The 20,065-nt window shown below is 35.8% G+C and overlaps 1 long non-coding RNA gene across 4 annotated transcripts in view; it reads left to right on the forward strand.

Annotated features, from left to right (window-relative positions):
- LOC129145153 (uncharacterized) overlaps positions 1–20,065 on the forward strand; it is a 305,992-nt gene that overhangs the window by 283,207 nt on the left and 2,720 nt on the right. For all 4 annotated transcript variants that reach the window (XR_008550293.1, XR_008550295.1, XR_008550294.1 and 1 more), the window contains one exon: positions 11,959–12,061. This is a non-coding gene — a long non-coding RNA (uncharacterized LOC129145153). The remainder of the gene's footprint in view (positions 1–11,958; positions 12,062–20,065) is intronic.

Here is a 20,065-nt window from a genome sequence, read left to right on the forward strand (position 1 = left end):
TCTCCTAATGTTTGACTCAGTTGTTCTACTTTGCAGAATCAGTCCAACAGCATGAAACAAAATTAAACTCATTCTTCTACATATATAGGGAAAAGTGTATGAGATATAAAAGGTACTGTTGTTTAACATGAAATAAAACAAATAGCCCAAGTACCTGCGAACCAGACAAAAAGTTGAAATAATATAGTCTGTTAATCTAAAAAGCCACATTTCCTTATCTTAGGTTATATATATGCACACATGTGTTTGTGTGTATACACACACTTGTATATATAAATATACAGATACAGAAATAGACAAATTAATCAGCAAATATTTGTAAACTGAGGCAAAGCATCAAATAGATACTTTTTCCATAAGTCTCTATTTTTACTACTCCAAAAACCAAATTTCATTTTGTCATTTATAATAAAACTGAAAAATTCGAAGAAATGACTGGTTCAAGGTTTCAGAACTCCTTCAACAATTAAGATTTTATGGAAAACTAGATTGAAGTAAGTCATTTAGAGCCATTCTCAGAAATTATATGAAAACAGAAATCAGAGGTGTCTCTCTATGCTCTCAGGTGAGGAAGGGATACAGTTACAGTAACACCACTAATTAAAATAGTATTATGTGGCAACTTGGCCAGGTCCTGGTGAACAGTTATTTATTCAACACTAATCTAGATTTTGGGATGAGGTAATTTGGAGATGTGACTAACAGCTATAATCAGGGGGCTTTGAGTAGATTATACTCAGCAATGTGGGTGGGCCTCATCCAATCAAGGTGAGAGCCTTAAGAGCAAAAATTGAGGTTTCTAATTATATAAAAAATTTCTGTTTCAAGATTGCAGCATTAACTCCTGTTTGAATTGCAAGCCTGTTGCCCTGCTTTACAAACTCTGGACTTGCCAGCTAGGGCTATCATGGGAAACAATTCCTTTAAAATGCATATATATGCTATAGCTTCTGTTTGTCTAGAGAGCCCTGACTGATATATTACCTAACTTTAAGAGTAACCTGCCTTTCACAAAATAGCTAAGCAAAACAAATTATCAAGCATTTATTTAAAATAGGTTTTAGAAGTAAATTTCTAAATCAGTATACTCAGACCAAAAGTGCTAATTGCCGTCTGTTGTTTTCTTGTAAAGGCTTGTGCTTTGGTTTCAGGCTCTGGAAGCTGATGATGCCTGTAACCATGACATCGTGAACATCCCCTCATCCGTCACTCGGGCATTCTAACAGGCGACACACATCTGTTTACAGAACCTTTCTGAGTCTCCCCACAAATGTCAAAAGATGTTTTCATAAGGATGATAATTTCTTAAGAGATTTTCTAAGTGCGCCTGAGTAAACAATGACCTAAAAGTAAAGTGAAGATAAAAAATCAAAAACATCTCACTGAGTCCACAGTAAAAGGATTAACAAGCCATTCATAAAAACAGGGATAGAGTAATGGTGAAATCCAGGGCTGGTACTCTGATACGTTTAGGTAGTTAATTTTAGCTTTTAACAAATTAGTATATAAAATAGCATAACTTTGAGTCAGGTTTTCACAAAGCATAGCAAAGATAGGACTAGTCAGATAAAATTTTAAATTCTTGCAATTTCGGTGACAATTGCAATTTTTTTTTCATGCACATATTCGAGAAGGCCTTAAGCACATAGACCATTATAAATAGTGAATCAGAAAGATTGTTTGACATAGAGTTATCTCCTTTTCATTTATCTCCCTAGACCCCTATCCTATTCTCATGCCCTCTGGCCTTATTTCCATTGGTAATAATCTGTAATTTCTGCTCTTTCTCTTTTCAATACCACTAAGAGTCATGTTTTCCTTAGGACATATTACCTATTTATAGCCATTTAGAACATTTTACTCCATTCGGCACTTTGGAACCGTATCTGGCGGTATAACTAGCATTTACAGGATTTCTGTAGACTTTTATTACATGGTGTGACATTAGATTGATGGACTGTCTCAATCTTATTCTCTGTCAAGTGTACACTGATCCGTGACAGCATAATGGATATGTGACAGTGTTTGGAAGGGTGAGAATGACTACAATAACATTTTGGGGAGGATGGATATCAGAGTTCCTTTTAATACTCTTCTTAATTTTCCTCTCATATTAAAATTTTTAAAAGCTGCCAACATAGGATATGCCAATTTTCTTCGTCAGAAAAAAAAAAAAAAAGGTACCTGTTTTAGACAAACGGTATTAAGTATGATGGCAAAATAGCTGTCGATCACTCTGAATAGGGCTATTAGGCATTCCCTGTAGCAGGGAGACTTCCAAGGACCCTCTCCGAAGGGAATCATGTTATGCTCCAGTCTGGGTCAAAGGTTATTACATTTAGGAAGATATTCTCTGTTGAGGCAAGAGAGGAAGAAGGGCTTATGTTCTCACAGAGGGATTTACTCAGGACTTGCCTGAGGAGATAGTTGAACCTTCCCCTAAGCAGACATTTCGAGGCTGTGCCAGGGATCATTGTTCGGGGACTAACCAGAGAGCCTTTGAACACTTGCAGATTTCAAGTTTACTTATTATTTCAAAGGTTCCAGCAGTGTCTTCTTTGGAGGGGCAGAGGAAAAGAACAAAATCATACAGTTTTTTCCCTCCTTTCGAAAATTTTGTAAATAATACCCTCAAGTCTGTGCCTTTGGTTAGATGTGCCAGGGAGCTTCAGGGAGATGTAGAGAGAAGACACTTAGTTGGGGGAGTGAGTAGTGAAGAGAAAGGCACTGAAGGGAAGCACCATGACCCACCCTTGGCTTTGTTTCAGCAGGAACAGGAGGCAAAGTTAACAGAGCACAGACAGATAGCGTAGCAGCCTACAAATATGATGTGATAATGGATACAAGACACGGAGCCTGGGAAAGGTAATAGATTCAGCAACAAAGAGCCAGTCAGGGGTGCCTGTACTCTATTCTTTGTCCAAATGGAGATGCTCAGTTGCAGTTTGGAAGCTGTGTGAATTGGTCTTATTTATTTACACTTTACTGGAAGCCATGCGGTGCTTTTATTTTTGGAGGGAATGGATATTCTGAAATTTTTATTCATGGGAAATGCATAATATACCTCTGGTTTTCATTGCAGTGGGTCAATGCTAAACACACACACACACATATGCACACCCCTGCCCAAGGGTTTCTCAGGTTTAAAAGTGAGAACAGCACATATAACAAAAAGATAACAGAGGCCTTGAATGTGCCAGTGGATTGGGTCAGAGGACGATAAGGGTTAGAACTCAGAAATCGTTGTGCACACAGGCAGAAGGCAATCACTTACCCTCGAGTTGTGTAATATTGAGACTCCAGCAGCAGAAGGGTCCAAGGGCCATTTCAATCCTGCTCGCTGAATTCTACTGCCTACCAGGATTTATTTCCACTTGACCCTCATCCACAAAGGCATGATTCTCTTTAATTCTAAGCTTAGTGGAGATGACCAGCATGACACTGATTCTGGTAGAACACTCGGGGCAACAGATAATAGAACATCAGGCACAAAATGCCTTAAACAGAAATTCAGAGGAAATGCTGATTCAGGGATGTTACTCTGACCACATGACTAGACCGTTCTCTGCTCTACACCCCTGGGCGTGCTTCAAGATCTGGAACTCAGGGTCTTCCTGGTGGCTCAGTGGGTTGAGCACAGTGCTGTGAAGTTGTCCACAGCCTCTGCAGCATAGGTTTGATTACCAGCCAGCCAGGGAGCAACCCATATGGCATGGCAGATCACTCCTGTCTTGCCCTCTGCTCCCCTCAGCAGTGCATTTTGGTCAATCTTCCTGTTCTGTTCCCTGCTCTGTCTCTGGTGAATTTTCTCACCCTCCCATGCGTCTGGCCTGTACCCCAGTTCTTGTATAAATAAAAATAAATCTTTAAAAGAAAAAAAAAGAGCTAGAACCCAGACTTCCTCTTTCACATTTGATGATGTTTGGATGGAGTTGACAACAAGTAAAGACCACAGGAAGGACACAGACGCTTTTAAAAATGTTTCTGTCCCAAAAAGAAAAGATAAATGGATGCTGAGCAGAATAAATAGCAAATGCCAGCTGCTGATCTTTTGTAGTGTTGGTACCTCTCTAAAAATTAACTTTCTTGCTTCATGCACTTCCATATCCATGACTAATTATCAATCCTTCATTTAATCAATTAATCAGTCTGCAAACAATTATTGAGCACCTACTTTATGATATGTTGTATCACAGGGCTACAACAATTACAACTCTTAGGGGACTCTATCTATAGCAGGAAGAAGAAATAATAAGCTTTAATTAAAGTATTATATATAAGTTATAATTATAGATAGGTGCAAGACATTGTGGCAAATGTCTGGAAAAAGATACCAGGAAAGTTTCAAAGACACTGGAGTTGGACTTTGAGTCCAATAGGAGCTCTTCAATCTGGGGAGCAATTATGGGCAGAGGGATAACATATGCAAAGTAAGGAACTGAAGCGATAAAACCATGTTTTTGAGGAAGAAATAAGTGGCATGCAGTAGTTGGAGGAGAGACTGTAAAGACAGTGTCAGAGTCTTTGAACCTGAAGAAATAGGCAAAGGCTTGTAATTTTCAACCCATGCCAACTGGCAACCCAGAATCTCTTGCCATGCCATTCTGGGGAGATGTTGATGGTGATCCAAAATGAGACCAACCTGACCTGGGATTGGTTCAACAGACTTTTGCCAAATGTCTGCTGTATGTGAAGCCCTGGATTATTACACATGCATGCCATCTGATCTCATATGGAGCCTTTCCACTGGCTGGAAGGGTTCTGAATCATCTCTTAAAAATAGGTCTACTCTTTTTACACCCCTATTCACACCTCTTGCTCATTTTCTCTTAAGATGATCCTGCCATTTTAAATGACTGTGTATATTCACACTGTATGTCTTAAACTCTTGTACTCATCTGTTCTTATTCTTCAAGATACAATCACCTTTATATAATTTTTTAAACTCTAACATCCATTTTTAATGACATGTTTTTTCTCCTCTTTCCTGGTTTCAGGCTGCCCAGCCCCTCACAAGGGATGTTGATATTTCTCAGCTAATCAGTGGTTATTTCAGTGTTAAATATATTCACAATTCTGCCCTTAGGACTCCACTTGGTGAGACCCTCCATCTTCCCTGGTGCTTTGCTCCATCACCTATCACTTCCCTCTTATTATCTCCCTCTCCACTGACTCCTACTTACTGACATTCAAAAACAGTCATATTAATCCGTCCTCCCCAAACAAAGAGGCTTTAAAAAGTACACACTCCTTCCAGTTTCCATCAAAAGACTTCTTTGCAGGAAAGCAGTTTCTTTCTGCCTTTTTTTGTGCTTAACCATCCACTCATTCTGCGAACTAGTGAATGAACTTTCTATATAGGGCTGGCCACATGATTTAGCGAGGCCCAATATAAGAAGAAATTGAAGGACTCTTTGTTCACAAAACGGGGAATTTTTTTTTTCTAATTCAAGATATCTCTTTCAACCTGTCATAGATTTTTTTTTTTATTTTCTTATGTCATAGTCCTTCAGGTGTGGGGATACTTAAGCGCAGATGCTAGCATATTTTTGCTTCAATCCATTCTCCTCAGAGCTAGCCCCGTTTTGACCTCTCAAAAGGAACCATAGGCTTACCAATTTAGGAATAGCAACATATAGAGTCTGTTAGAGAGTTTAGATTGAAACATTTTGACTTACAGGTCCTTCTCAAAAAAAAAAAAAAAATGACAGAAATAGTTGGTTGACCAGGTCAGAGTTATGTGCTCACACCTGGAGTCTTTAGGAAAGGAGAAAGAATAAGAGACCAGTGTTTCCTAAAAGGAAAATATCTTATTTCTCACCATAAAATATATTTCAAATATGGTTATATAATGTAATATTGTGTTACCATTAAGGTTAGGTTTTTTTCAGATTAATTTAATGACATAAAAGACTCATGATATGTTAAATTTAAAAGTAGGATATTAAACATGAGTAAGAAGAGAATGAACATTCTGGAAGAGAATAAATGAGAAGTTAAGAGAATAATCTTTGAGTGAGGGAATTATACAAAGATGACATTTTAGTTCTTAATCTTTCATGTCATTTGTATTTTCTATTATGATCATATATTTCACAAAACATAAATATTCTTAAATAGTTAGGTAAATAGATGCAACCAAGTATAAAATGTCCTGGGGCAAAGTGTTCATAAGTGTAGATTTATAGACTTGACTCTGGGAGCTAATGCTGGATTCACTAATTACTAAATGTATAATATTATGCAAGTAACTTTCTCACACCTCAGTTTCTTTACCTGTAAGCTAGAAATGTAATGACCTGTTCATAAGGCTGTGATTAGGAATAAAAGATCCCCATATATTCAGTACTTAAAAATATTTAAAATATTTTTCATTTATGAGTGAGATCTGGGTACAGGTAGGCAAAAGAATAGAGACCCGTCTTAATGTCTTGTGTAAAATTACCTGTTCTTATAGGATGATCATCTTGTAACTTTTTCAAGTAACTTATGGGCTGGCTTTTATAATGAGTGCCTGTCTGGTGTCAGTTGAGCCAGGACAATAAAAACCCCTCAGGTATGTGAGAAAAGAAAACCTCTGACTTAATTTTACTTTCCTGCCAATAATTAATCTAGAGTCCTTGTTCAAACACTAAGAATGTCAGGTTGCTATCATCCTATCAGTCACCAGGGATCAAGAAATATATAATGTAGGTGATTTAAGACATGGCTGTGGGCACCCTTCAGGTAATTCTGCAGAACTCTTCATTTCAGAGAAACCCCCTTTTTAAAATTTGCTTCACAGTAAAATCTTTACGGCTCCTTGTAAAACTTCCCCAACCACTAAGTAAAAGTCTAATTTTTCAACAAAAATAATTTCTACTCGCACCTATCCCATGAGAAAACAAGAAAGAAAAATGTCACTGGCTGCTGCCTATCAAATAATCGAAGTCCTTGTGAAGGACCTGAGATGACACAGCAGCGTTAAATAAAAGATGAAATGGAAACAAGACTCTTTGAATAATACTGCCTGAAAGCAATTTCCTTCTTGAGCTGGGGCACTGCTGATCTGAAAGCCACAAATTTTAGGGAATCATGCAGGGCCTGAGACTTTGATTGTATAGTTAATAAAGGATAAAAAAAACTTCATCTCATGCAGTTGATGACATGCAAAACAAATTCAAGATATTCAGTGACAGAGCTGCAAGAATTCCAAATAAAGAATGAAACAGGAACTGAGGCTATTCTTTTAAACATTACCAAACTTACACCTATAGTACTGGATATTTTAGTAGATCATTTTAATGATTTTTGACTGATATTATCACCTGTATTGACCACTGTATTAAGATTTAGGGACTGAAACGTAGTTTAGATACTAATTCTCAAAATGAATGTGTCATCTTTATATTGTCAGCGATTTATTTGACAACAAGAATTAAATATCAAAGGATATTTTATGGATCAAAAAATATGTTTTCCTACTGGGAGTGTGTCTTAGGGTGAACCCACATCCCTTGTTCCCCATCTTTTTGGTTCATTATTTCTGTGTGAAGGAAAACAGCATATTTGACTTTCAGCTCAAGCCATTTGGCTCAAGGCTCCTGATTGCTTGTGTTCTTTCCCAGAATTGTGAGGTTTGAACCTGAAAGAAAATAAATATATTTTAGATTTGTAACTGTAGCTGTTCTGTTATAAGCACATTCTTCTGCCAATATTGATGATATTAAAAGGTTAATGAAAAAAATATAGGAAATGAGCCAGCCACTAAGACTCCAGGCAGAAAGAAGATTGTCTGGCCAGATGATATAATTCCAAAAAGATAAAAGGGGTTAAGACTCCATTTATTCAAGCACAGCTACAGGATATCAAAGTTCCGAAAATTACGTTTGATTGATGTAAGCAAGAGAGAAACATACCATCATTTTTGAGAAAAGAAAGAAGAGCTTCCAGAGATGGAGCAAAGAAATGACCAATGGGATGAGTCTTGACTTGATGGCAAGATCTATATGGTCCTTTCTGCCAGACTGTAGTTAGTTTAGAAGGAATTTTGCAAAAAATTCTTATTGCATATATATTGCCTTTTGCTAAATTCTGGGAATATCCTCAGATGTGGTAAGGGTCATTGAACTTTTTCATTTCTATTTAATGAAATTCTTTTTTATGCTAAGGTCCTATCAATGTGAATAGTATTTCATGCTTTTAACAATCATGCAGTGTTTATGTTCTGCTTTCTACATCTTCTTAATGAAGAGAACTTTGCTATAGACTTGACCTTCTTTCCCCACCCTCAGATTATTTTCAACCAGAGTAGACCAATTGAACTTGAATCTATTCTCCTTTGTGCTGGATCAAATCTGTAATGGGGGCAGGGGTTGGGTGTGCAGGAGGGGAGGACAGAGGCCTCTGCTGTGAAAAATGGGAGATGAGTTTAAAGGTGGCATCTCCCATAACCCTTCTACAGTTATCAAGCTATTATTCCTTTTTACCTTTCTTTAAGAATAATTTATGGATGGAAATGGAGATTTTATCCAGCTAATATAATCAGGCTATTTAGGGACAAGAATGCAAAGTTCCTGGCCTTTGGGTAATGATCTTCTTTGACTGATATTATCGCCTGATCTGTCCTTTGGAAGTAAATACAGAAATCTAAAATCTGTTTACTTAATTTTTCTTGTGAAGAGAAATATGGCAAAAGTTCTAAAACTTATCACTAATTATTTCTATTGGAAAAGTTGATAGCTGATGTATTTTAGTTTTGTCATAAAATTTCTTAAATATTAAATAGGGGCCTCCCTGGTGGCACAAGGGTTTAAGCACCACACTATGAAGCTGTCCGCAGCCTCTGCATCACAAGTTTGATCCCTGGCCAAGCAGACCTCTCCTGTCTCGCCCGCTGCTCCCCTAGCAGTGTGTTTCAGTCCATCTGCCTGTTCTGTTCCCCACTCTGTCTCTAGTGAATCCGTTCACCTCCCCCCATCTCTGGCCTATGTCTCAGCTCTTGTATGTATAAATAAATAAATTTTTTAAAAATTAATCATAAACAGGACTCTAGGTATACTTCAGTGATATATATATAATGCATAATAATATATGCAATATAATAACACATGCATAGAAACAAACATATAAACATAAAACATAATATATATTAAAACAAAGAACATATAATAGTATATATAATAGTATACATTTAAATCAGTCTACTTGATAAATTAAGTACCACTTTTAAAAGTTTTTACAAAGAAATTCTGTATGATAGATGTGAAAATCTACTTTTTTTCTGTTGTTTCACAGGTGAGTATTCCAGAGTGCTATGCATTTATATTTAATCTACAACAATGAAAGAATTTCCTCTTATAATTATAAAAATGACTCAATATCAAGGATCTAAAGGGGCACTGTCAAGCAGAGTACCACACATTATCCATCCCAGGGAAGATCACTAAATGCTCCACCCACTTCATTTTGTAGCACAGTTGCCAAGGAAAACACAAGGTAGTCAAGCACCAGACACAACGGTAATACTTATGTATGTAGAGAAGAGACAGAGTGAGATGTGCTCCAATAGTGGGTGTCAGACCCTCACAGCCAACGGGTGTGCTCCTGCAGTCATGGGCAGAGGTCATAGCTTAGATACTTTGAGGAGAATGAGGTGTCTTCTGAGATGAACAGGCACCTACTGAAGAGAGAGAAAGGCAGTAGGATTTGGCAGAAAAATTAGTTGTTGAGTTGTGATCTTGCCCCCATGACTACCTTTACAAATAACTAAGCCATGGAGAATCTCTGGAGCTAAAACAACCTGTCAGTGTTGTTCTGGACTGGGTGGCCTGAATTGACCAGGCATTTATATAAACCTTTCATCAGCCATTTGATGGGCATGACCTTGGACAAGGAATTTCTCTATAGCTGAAATTATCCCCATCAAAGAAGCCAGTGGAACCCCAAGCATCAGGACAGTGAATTTCTTGAAGCATCAGGACAGTAAAATTTTTTTGAAGGAAATGGATTTACTGCTTGAAGGAACTGCCTTGAAGAATGATCTGGATAGGACATCAGGAAGGCCATCAACAACTTCCTTTGTTTTGTATTATTGCTGTATTGGAAAGGGAATAAGGTGTGTATAAGGGTTGTTATGTGATTACACATAAGAATTCAGGGAATTGCCTCTGCACATTCGTTGTCTGTGTTGCTCTGATTAGTCACAACTGAAGAGCCATGGGCTTGAGTTTATTGAAAAATACATGCATATATACGTACATACATACAAAATTCATTAAGTAAAATTTATCATAATTTCCATGAAAACCACAGATCTATTGCTAATTCCTCATAAATTTTCTTCTTCATAATGGAATATTTTCCAGGCACATTCCTCCTACTAATAGTAGCAAAGTACTTTAATTATAGAATGTATTAGTTCATGGTTATAGACTTGTTGTTTTCAAATCTGGGAACTGTCAGTTAAGTAAATTTCTAATCCAGAGAGCCTCAGTGGTAGCTTTAAGTATGGATGCAGAGCAGTAAACTTCAGGTTTCAAAATATACTTAGAATTTCAATGGTTTTTAGAAAAGTAATTTCAAGACACAGACTCTAAGATAAAAGGATCTCTAATACTCTGTATTTATAACCTGTTGGGCATAAATGAAGATCATTCATTTCATTGGAAAATATTTTAAATTTTAAATGAGTTAGGATGTTTCCATTAATTTTAATGCAGCTCTAACCTTAAAAATTTACATCAGAGCTAACTTAATAGTATTACCCAAGTAAAAAAACACCATTAAGTACAAAATACTACAAAGGGTCTCTGTGAGTTTTCTTAGTATCTATGTCATGTTACCAGACCATTGCATAAATATATACTATATACGTATATAGGTAAACATATATATGTGTGTATATATAATTGGGCCATTCATTTTTATTTTTTAAATAATTTTTTATATTCCCCATACAATTGCAACCCCCTTATTTTGACCCCAATCCCTCTCCTTCCAGCCCTCCCACCCCCCATAGAGTTGTTTGTTGATTTTGATTTTCACTTTCTTATAGTTATTCATTTTCCTGGTCCCTTATTTAAGTTTTCTAGATTCCTGCTATGAGTGAGACCATCCGATATTTTTCTTTTTCTTTCTGGCTTATTTCGCTGAGCATTATCCCTTCCAGTGCCATCCATGTTGCTGCAAATTGCATGTGTTTATCTTTTTTGATTGCTGAGTAATATTCCATGGTGTATATGTACCACATCTTCTTGATCCAGTCATCTATTTTTGGGCATTTGGGTTGTTTCCAAAGCTTAGCTATTGTAAACAGTGCTGCTATAAACATAGTGGTGCATGGACCATTCATTTTTAAATGGAGTTTTTTGAGCATTCTCGGGCTCTTGTGTAAGCAGTAGAGGATACCTGTTGGATGACAGCTATGCGGAAACACTTAGAAGAAAAAAACACCATCACCCTGACCATTGGCATGGAATGTTTGGCTTAGTATAGAAAAGTAGTAATGAATATGTCTTTACCTGCCTCACCTCCACTGATCTCCTTTACTGAGTTTCCTACACTCTTGGGGACTATGGGTGAGTCTAAACTGACTGATCCTAAGGTCAACATCTGGGGAAAGAGACCAAACTGATCTTATTCAGAATAACCCATTTTCCTCTTTATTAATTCCTTATTTAGCTAAACTATAAATATTATTAAACATTTGCTTATGAACTGCCAGAGCACCATGCTGTTCAACAGATGAAGCTGGTGTGTTTTAATTTTATACACTCTGAATGTGCTTAGTTTAGCTCCCTTTCTGCACTCCACATCTTCCTAAATTCCACTTACTGAGAAGAAATTTTTTGTTACAATCCAAGGCACAGAATTTCCTATTTTTTTTCTGGTGGTGGTGAGGGGGTTTGATTTGGGGGCATGTGTGAGAACAGGAGGATTTGGGGTGTGGAATGGGTTATGGCATATTTTCATTTGCAGCTGCTACAACTCCCTTGCCTTAATCCAACCCAGATCTCAGCAGAAACCTAACACCATTCCCGTGACCTTGAAATTGCACCAGTACTTCAAATCACCAAATAAGGTAAGTCATTTGTTATCTGAGCCACAAATATTTACATCCACTAGTGACAAATGCATAAAGAGTGTGGAGTGACTGTATAATTTCAGCTGCTCTTCTCAAGCCTGTCAATAGTTTCTCTTATCTCCCAAAAGCCCTGATGACTGATGTCAGCTAGTTGATTAGGAATGTACTGTTCATCTTGTTACCCTCATCTAATTGTTCATTATGACCACATTAATCACCCAGGAAGTTTTTATTTTCCTCTTAAATTTAGGGCTTGTAACACAAAATAGTTGAACTAGCAATCATTCACACCCTCCTGGTCTTCCTCATTGCATCATTGTACTATATCCATTGATGCCAAAAACCCAAGAGATTATCACCATTATTTTCTTCTCCATTTTACTGTCATAGTAGTGACAAAACAATTCTATCTTTCCCCCAATTTTTCCTGCATAATGATAGATAACTTTGAAGGTTATGTCTTGCAATGCTTAGCCAAACATAGATTGATTGATACTTTCTGAATCTAACAGGTGGCCACATTATAATGCAGTTATGATGTAACATATTTTTGAGCATAGTGGAAAATCATTTAAATGTTAACTGGCCCAAAACTGAGCTTGCTAAGAGCAAAACAGATTCTCTGTTATTTGTCTATCAAGAATTGCCATATTAATCCAAAGTCAAATAGAACAATAAAGTGTATGTAATATATTTGAAAGTTGAGAGATAACAATATCTAGAAGTTTGGGTAGTATAACTTTAAAAACTGGAAAATTTTGTTTAAAAAGTGTTTTCACTTGTATTAACTACATATATATGTAGTATACAGTATATGTATAGATGTGTAGTATATAGTATATGTATATATGTAGTATATAGTGTATATGCAGTGTGTGTGTGCGTATATATATATATATATATATATATATATATATATATATATGCCTTCATCCTAAGCATATAACCTTTGAGAAAAATGGCTATAATTTGAGAAAAATTTCCCTAAAATGTTATAATGACTTGATGGCTAAAATCCAATGGCTAACTGATAGGTGTATATATCAGCCTCTGGGGTATTTTTCCTGTAGGGTAAATTTCAATTTAGGAAGAACTTTAACAAATCCTCAGAAACAACTGAGTTTAATAACTTGCAGAAATTTAAATTATACCTAAAAAGAAGACTCAACTAATGAGTGCTGCTAAAAGCTTCCTAGCATTTCAGGCTAAATTAAATACTATTTTCTTTCTCCTACAACTCCCTGTCTTTTATCCTATTTAGAGTGCCACATAGGAATTTGCAAGGATCTGTTGATTTGTTTCAAAATCTCTAAAATTAAAGGGAATGCTTTGCAGATAATATGAGCATAAAGATATTAATTGAATGAATAAATGAATAGCAAAATTGAGAAAGATAGAAAAGAATCTAAGAGAGAGAGTGGTAGATATTTGAAAATATTCACTAGAATAGCCAGGTGTCAAGAAATCAGCTCTTTCTCCTCATCTTTCTGCTGTGTGTGCATTTTTGTGCACAGTAGTGACTGACTAGGATAACACTCACTTTCATGAGGCAGTGATTTATAGGTTAACCTTGGACGCACTAAAGATACTGACTTCACTTAAGAAGACACATATATATATATATATATATATATTTATGATGTTTGCTTTCTTATTTTCTTTTTTAAGATTTATTTATTTATTTATACAAGCACTGGGTACAGTCAGAAGCATGGGAGGGTGAGAGAATTCACCAGAGCCAGAGCAGGGGACAGAACAGGCAGACTGATGAAATACACTGCTGAGGGGAGCAGCAGGCAGCAGGAGAGATCTGTCGCGCCATGTGGGACCCTCACCTGTCGGCGGGGATTGAACCTGCGCTACAGAGGCTGCGGGCAGCTTTGCAACCGAGCGCTCAACCGCTGCGCCACTGGGGAGGCCCAAGAAGACTTATATCTGTGCCTTTAAAACTTACTGGGATTCATTTATTGAATCCACAACCATATGTACTTTCACAGCTATCAAGGCTTGGGGCATAACTTCTCTCTTGTGCACAACTACCTTTTCACCTCCTAAATATTCAGCACCTCCTAACATTTCCTAGCTGTGTAAAGTTCTTCCTTTCCCACCAGGCTCTCACATTATCTTTTCTTCTCTACCCAGAAAACCATTCATTTCCTAAATTACTAATTTTAAACTTGATATTCATGTGCTTATTAATCAGTGACTATGACTTGCAAATTCAATCTCTTAAGATATTTGCTTTTAAATAGAGTTTATTAATCCAAATAAATTTCTAATTGTTCAAATATTTTTATAAGAAGAGATGGAGATATTTTAATTAGTTGGTCATTTGGTAGCTATGCACCCGTTCCCATAATTACTCAGAAATTCCATCAAGCAATACAATATGAAAAACAACACTACTTAATTTCATATTGACATATTCTGCCTTTTGCTATGTCCTTTGGCAAATGTGTTTTTACTCCCAACTTCTTGGTGAAAGGAGAATTATAACCAGATAAATGCAACAAGAATTAAACAGCCATCCTTTCAAAATAAAAATCATACTGGAAGAGTGTGAGTGCTGAAGAAAATGCTTCATGGAGGAAGATGGCTGAAGCCAACATAGGTGACATTGAGCTCATTTAATTTTTACCCTCTTTTTCCATCTGTAAAATGGGGAAAATGCTGTTTCTGAGAGCATCGAAGAAGTAGCATATGTAAAAATGTTGAGTAAAGTAAGCATCTTATAAATGGAAAGCTGTTATCTTCCAACAGAGATAGAGTAGAAAATTTACAGTATTGTCATTATTCTTCAGCCAGCATTTGCTCCTTTGAAGAATGTGAAAGAAAAATAATAATCCATCATTTTAATAATTTTTTGATCCTTAAAGCATAATTGAGTATTGAAATTTCATGAGAAGGCAGCAATCTTTTATTCATTTTTATCCTTTCTTTTTGGCTTTTCTTATATGTGGAAATTAATATTGTGGATAACAATGTAGTATATAGGGAGACATAGAAATCAGGAATAGCAGATGATTTAATGATAGTTTTTCAACAAATAGACCTGGGGAATGTCATGGAATTTCATGTTTTTCTTATTGTTTAAAAGGAGATAATTCAAAAATTTATTCAAGAAATACCATTATGCATATTCAATGCGTTTAGCATCAAAGATGCAAATATAAATTAAATGTTGCCCTTGTCCATGAGAGTTTGCCCATCCTGGTCTACCTCATAAGAATGTTGTGAGGATCAAATTAAATGGTTAAGAGCATGGCTTGGCAACTGTAAATTTGTCTATAAATCGATAAAAGTAAATCTTCATCATGCAGAGAGCTACTTGTAAGAATGGTAAACAGTGATTTTGATCATATATGACCACAGACTTACATTTCCAAATATTATGATAGGGTTTATTTAGAAGGCCTATGGAGTTTTTTGTTCTTTTTTTTTTTTAAGTAAACAAAAGGCAAAATGCAAGGAAAAAAGCAGGATAAATACTCAAACTTTTTCTTCTTTTCTCCTTTTTATGATGCTATGAAAAGCAAATGCTAGTAACAATAGCTGGAGAGTAATTTGAATAATACTGCTGCCTTCTTCTTTATTTTATTGACCTGCTCTAAATGAAATCATCCTAAGTGTTCATCTGCAACTTAAGTAAATTAACTTTAGTTGACTTCTCTGGAACTTTCAAGTCATGAGCTGGGCATACACAGTGAGAGATTCTTCTTTCTAAAACTTGATTTAAATGATGATTCCTTAGTAAACTGGTTAAAATTCATGATACTATACTGAGAGCCTCAAACTTAAAATCTAGTATTCTACAATTGAAGATTAAATCTTAAAGAAAAAATTAGAGTTGCGCAGGTGTATGAGGACGCATGGCTCAATGTCTTTTAGTCTGATGCACATATTTAGTGATGAAATCAGGTCCTGTTTGGAATTGACTGTCCACAGTTACATGGTGCACATTTGGAAGGAAATTTATTTGTTCCCAACTAATGTTCTTTCTTACTTTCACTCCTGCCTACAGTTCTAGTTACATGTGTATATGGATTACTTCTATCTTGAGCTGACTCATGACAGTGTCTCATGCTTATTTCAGAATAAAAATTTCTTCCTGCTTTAGTACAATGGAAGCATGTTCCATGTGATTTGAAAACAAAACTGTGCATCAGCATGTCATGAAGAAAACCTATTGCAGATCTTGAATCACTTAATCAGGTTGCAGTTAGAAGGATTCTCAAAAATATTAGTGACACAAGAATTTTCTTTGGGAATATCATGATTTTATATACATACATTTTTCTGAAGTGCTTCATTATTCATATATTATGAACTGTTCATAGGGCTTGGCTTAGATCCTCTCCTTCAGGCACTTTGGTCTCCAGTGACCTGTTAAAATGGTCTTAGCACATTCACAAGGCTTTTCATTGCAGTCCAGCCTGTTTGTAAAAACAATCCATCAATATCATGTTCAGATGACAGTCTATGTAGAACCTGCCTTTGCTTAACCAGCCTGTCTAATGCTGAGAGCAGAGAATTCTATCCAGGAATGACATCTTGAATAAGTTTGGTTTGGGGCATACTGCATTCTTCTTCAAGACTTTTTTTTTTTTCCTATTCAGACATTTCCTTGCTTTTACAAGGCTATAAAAATAGGAACACATTTTTCTTTCCTTTGAAATAATGTTGGCCTCAGTTTTGCTCTTCTCTGGGGTGCAAGATAATTAAATCTGTATGCAAAGGAGGAAATGTTTACAAAGTCATGATTTGATGCCATATGCTATATTCAACCCCAATATCTATGACAGCCCATCCAACCTCTACTTGTTGACATCAGCTGAATTATCTGGACTGACATTTATGGGGTCTATCATTTATAGGACTTTATGGTTTTCTTCCAAAATAATATGCAAAGGAGCTCTCTAAAAGGTAGTTTCGCAATTGTTACCCACATTCCAACTGACTCCTGTACTTGCAGAAGAAGACATGACTAATTAGACTGCATTAAAAATAGCTCAGAAAACTGTCAGTGACAGATATGCATTACATGCACTAGTACTAGTCCAGATGCTGGAGATAATGCAACTCTTCTCCCCTTTAGCAGTCCTTAATTGAGCTTCAAGTTGTTTTTGTGTATGTTTGAAAAGTTTTAATTATTACAAAAAATAATTCACTTTTTACTCTTTATAACATTACTACTCCACCAGCAATCCTTTCCTCTCTGAGGGTGGGCTGGCTGACACACAACATGTACTTCTTCCTTAGAGGGGATGCTGTTGAAAGGGGTCTCCACCACTTCCTTTCTTCCTTCAGCACTCTTCACTGCATGCCCTAAGTTAAAGTATGGTATTAATAGTAAAAAAATGCAAACAGATCCAAAAAGGTATGAATTCATATGCCAGAGAACTAAAGAAGGAAATTCCAATAAAAAAGTTAAATACTATTTGCCCCACATTTTTATAGACTGTGGTACTCCCAAACTCATTCTAGAGGATAGAAGGCCAAAAATGGTTGATTTGTCATACTTAGAAAGAAGTGAAGTCACACTCAGATCCCTTTTTTGTGGAATGCTTAAGAATGTATTACTCACTATAATTACATCTAACTTTTATTGGATCTATATTCTATCTCACGTTATATAAGTTTGCATTATTATCTTATTGCTAATCCTATTGGCAGCCTCCAAGGAGTGTGTATTATCATCAATCACATTCCACAATTATTGGAACTAAGAACTAAAGGGATTAAATATATTTTTTAAGTTTTAAGAGCTAAAAAGTAGGAGAAAGAAAACTCTAGGTCAGTTATGTTTTCCCTCTACAGCCCATAATTTTAAATGTTCTTTGTATACTTACAATCATAAACTAGTAAGAACAACCTATTTTAATATTGTCATTTTTAAAATGACAGAAATACATCTTGTGAGGTAATGGTAGTCCCTTATTATTTAGTGGCAGAACTAGAACTCCATTGTGTAAGTCTCCACATTCTAGGCAATAAACCCTGTAGTGATAACAGCAGATCATTGAAGAAATAATCCTGTGAAAATACATATCTAAATTAAATTTAGGTTTTACATCTATCATTTTATACCTAATAACTAATAGGTGTTCACCATTGTTCAATATTATTATGATACAAATATCTGAAATCCAGGGCTCTAGAAATCATGGTCCCATTTCACCTTGATGTTTACGTGCTAACACATCTCTGCAGAGAGTCCTCTTCCATCTTATTGCTGTTGTCCATGTCTATTCTATGTTTATTTTTCACTGTAACCTTGTTTGGAATGTTCTTCAATTTCCTTTTTCTAATCTTAGGAGTTAGTATTATCATCATGGCCCAAAAAGAGGAAACTGAGGTTCATAGAGGTAGAGTGAGTTGCTTAATTATTTAAATTGTAATTGTCTTAAGAGAGGTCAGCATGATGTCCCAATGAAATCAGGAGTTGGGCATGAGACTTAAAATTCAGTCCCTATTCTAAAAAAGTATAAGTTATACAAATTAAGTCAATTCCTCTGCCTCTCTGAACCAAGTTTCCTTTTTTGAAATATGAGGATAATAACACCCAACTCATTGAATTATAAATCTCAATTATAAAGCCTACAATACATAGTAGGCTTTCAAAAAATTTAGTTCCCTTTTTTATGGGCTACCCAAGTGTACAAGTAATATTTGTTTCCAGCCACAAAATTTTTAACTCATGGATTCATTATGGTAGAGCACTGCAGCTTGTGTCAACCATTTTTTCTGCCCAGTACTTTAAAATGCTGAGTGTTCAGTTGGGGAATATTAACTCATAATGGAATGAGGTAAATTAGTAGGAAGATCTACTCTTTTCACAATTCCTTCAGACTTATTGAGAAAGCAGGCACACTAAATCATGACCCTATTTCTTCCTGAAGGAATATAAATCAGGAATGTAGGATGGTTTGGAAAGAAGAGAAAGGAAGATAAGGGAGCTCCGTGATGAAAGGATAAATCTTTATTTGACTTATGACCATAGGAAACCTGGGTTGTGTTATTAGGGTTCAAGTCCAAATGCTTTTCTTAAGCATTATCCACAGACACAGCTCGCCCAAACACACTACTTTATCAGCTGATAATGGAATTGGATTTGGATTATATAGAATTGTTTATACCCAACTTCAATTTTTAACAACCACATCAGCTAAAAATTCAAAACTTCAGTGGATAGTATTTGACGGAAAGATAGGAAGAAAAATATCTCAACACCAAGCACTGAGCTCCCATATTTTAAAGATTTCACTGATGTATTTCCTCCTATCTGCCTCTCAACCAACAGCAATAATAATGACAATGAACTCTTACAGCCTCTTCTAGTGAGTCCTATTACTCCTTTCACAGAAGAAACTGAGATTGAAAGGGTGAACCATGTTTCATGGTGTTAGTGAATGGACTGAATTATATCAAGCACTAGAAAACATGTTTACTTTCTTTTTTCAATCAAAGCATTTTCTTGTTATATAATGATAATGTTTTTAACTGCAACCTTTGTTCTGCAGTCTTGATAACCACAGAAAAAAGATAACATTATAACTAACATTTTTTTCATAAAATCATTTTAAATCTCTGCTTAAAATTGTTATCTGAATTTTGTTAAGTGGACTTTCTCTGTATAGGAAACACAGAAATATTCAGAAATCATTTTCTAATGAGCTCTCTCACCCATAATTTGTAGAAGTTGCTAGGTTGCTAAGTTACCTTTAGGGCATTACTACAGGTTGCACTGTTTTGAAATGAAATTAGTAAAGTGGAAAATTACTCTCTACTTAGACACATTTGGTCAAGTCATCAACAATTTTGTTTCTCCAGGGTCAAGGTGTTTTATTCATAAGTTATGGAACACACTGAGCTTCAAAGAGGACTGGGGAAATTTTCAAGAGGGATCTAAATTGACTCTTCTCAAAATAAGAATAGCTGTGTATCCATTGGACTAGGCTGCTTGCTGTGGCGATAAATACAAAAACTGTTCTGACACAATAC

This window comes from Talpa occidentalis, unplaced genomic scaffold, assembly GCF_014898055.3.
Source record: "Talpa occidentalis isolate TD23 unplaced genomic scaffold, MPIMG_talOcc4v2.1 talOcc4.9, whole genome shotgun sequence".
Classification (NCBI taxonomy): domain Eukaryota; kingdom Metazoa; phylum Chordata; class Mammalia; order Eulipotyphla; family Talpidae; genus Talpa; species Talpa occidentalis.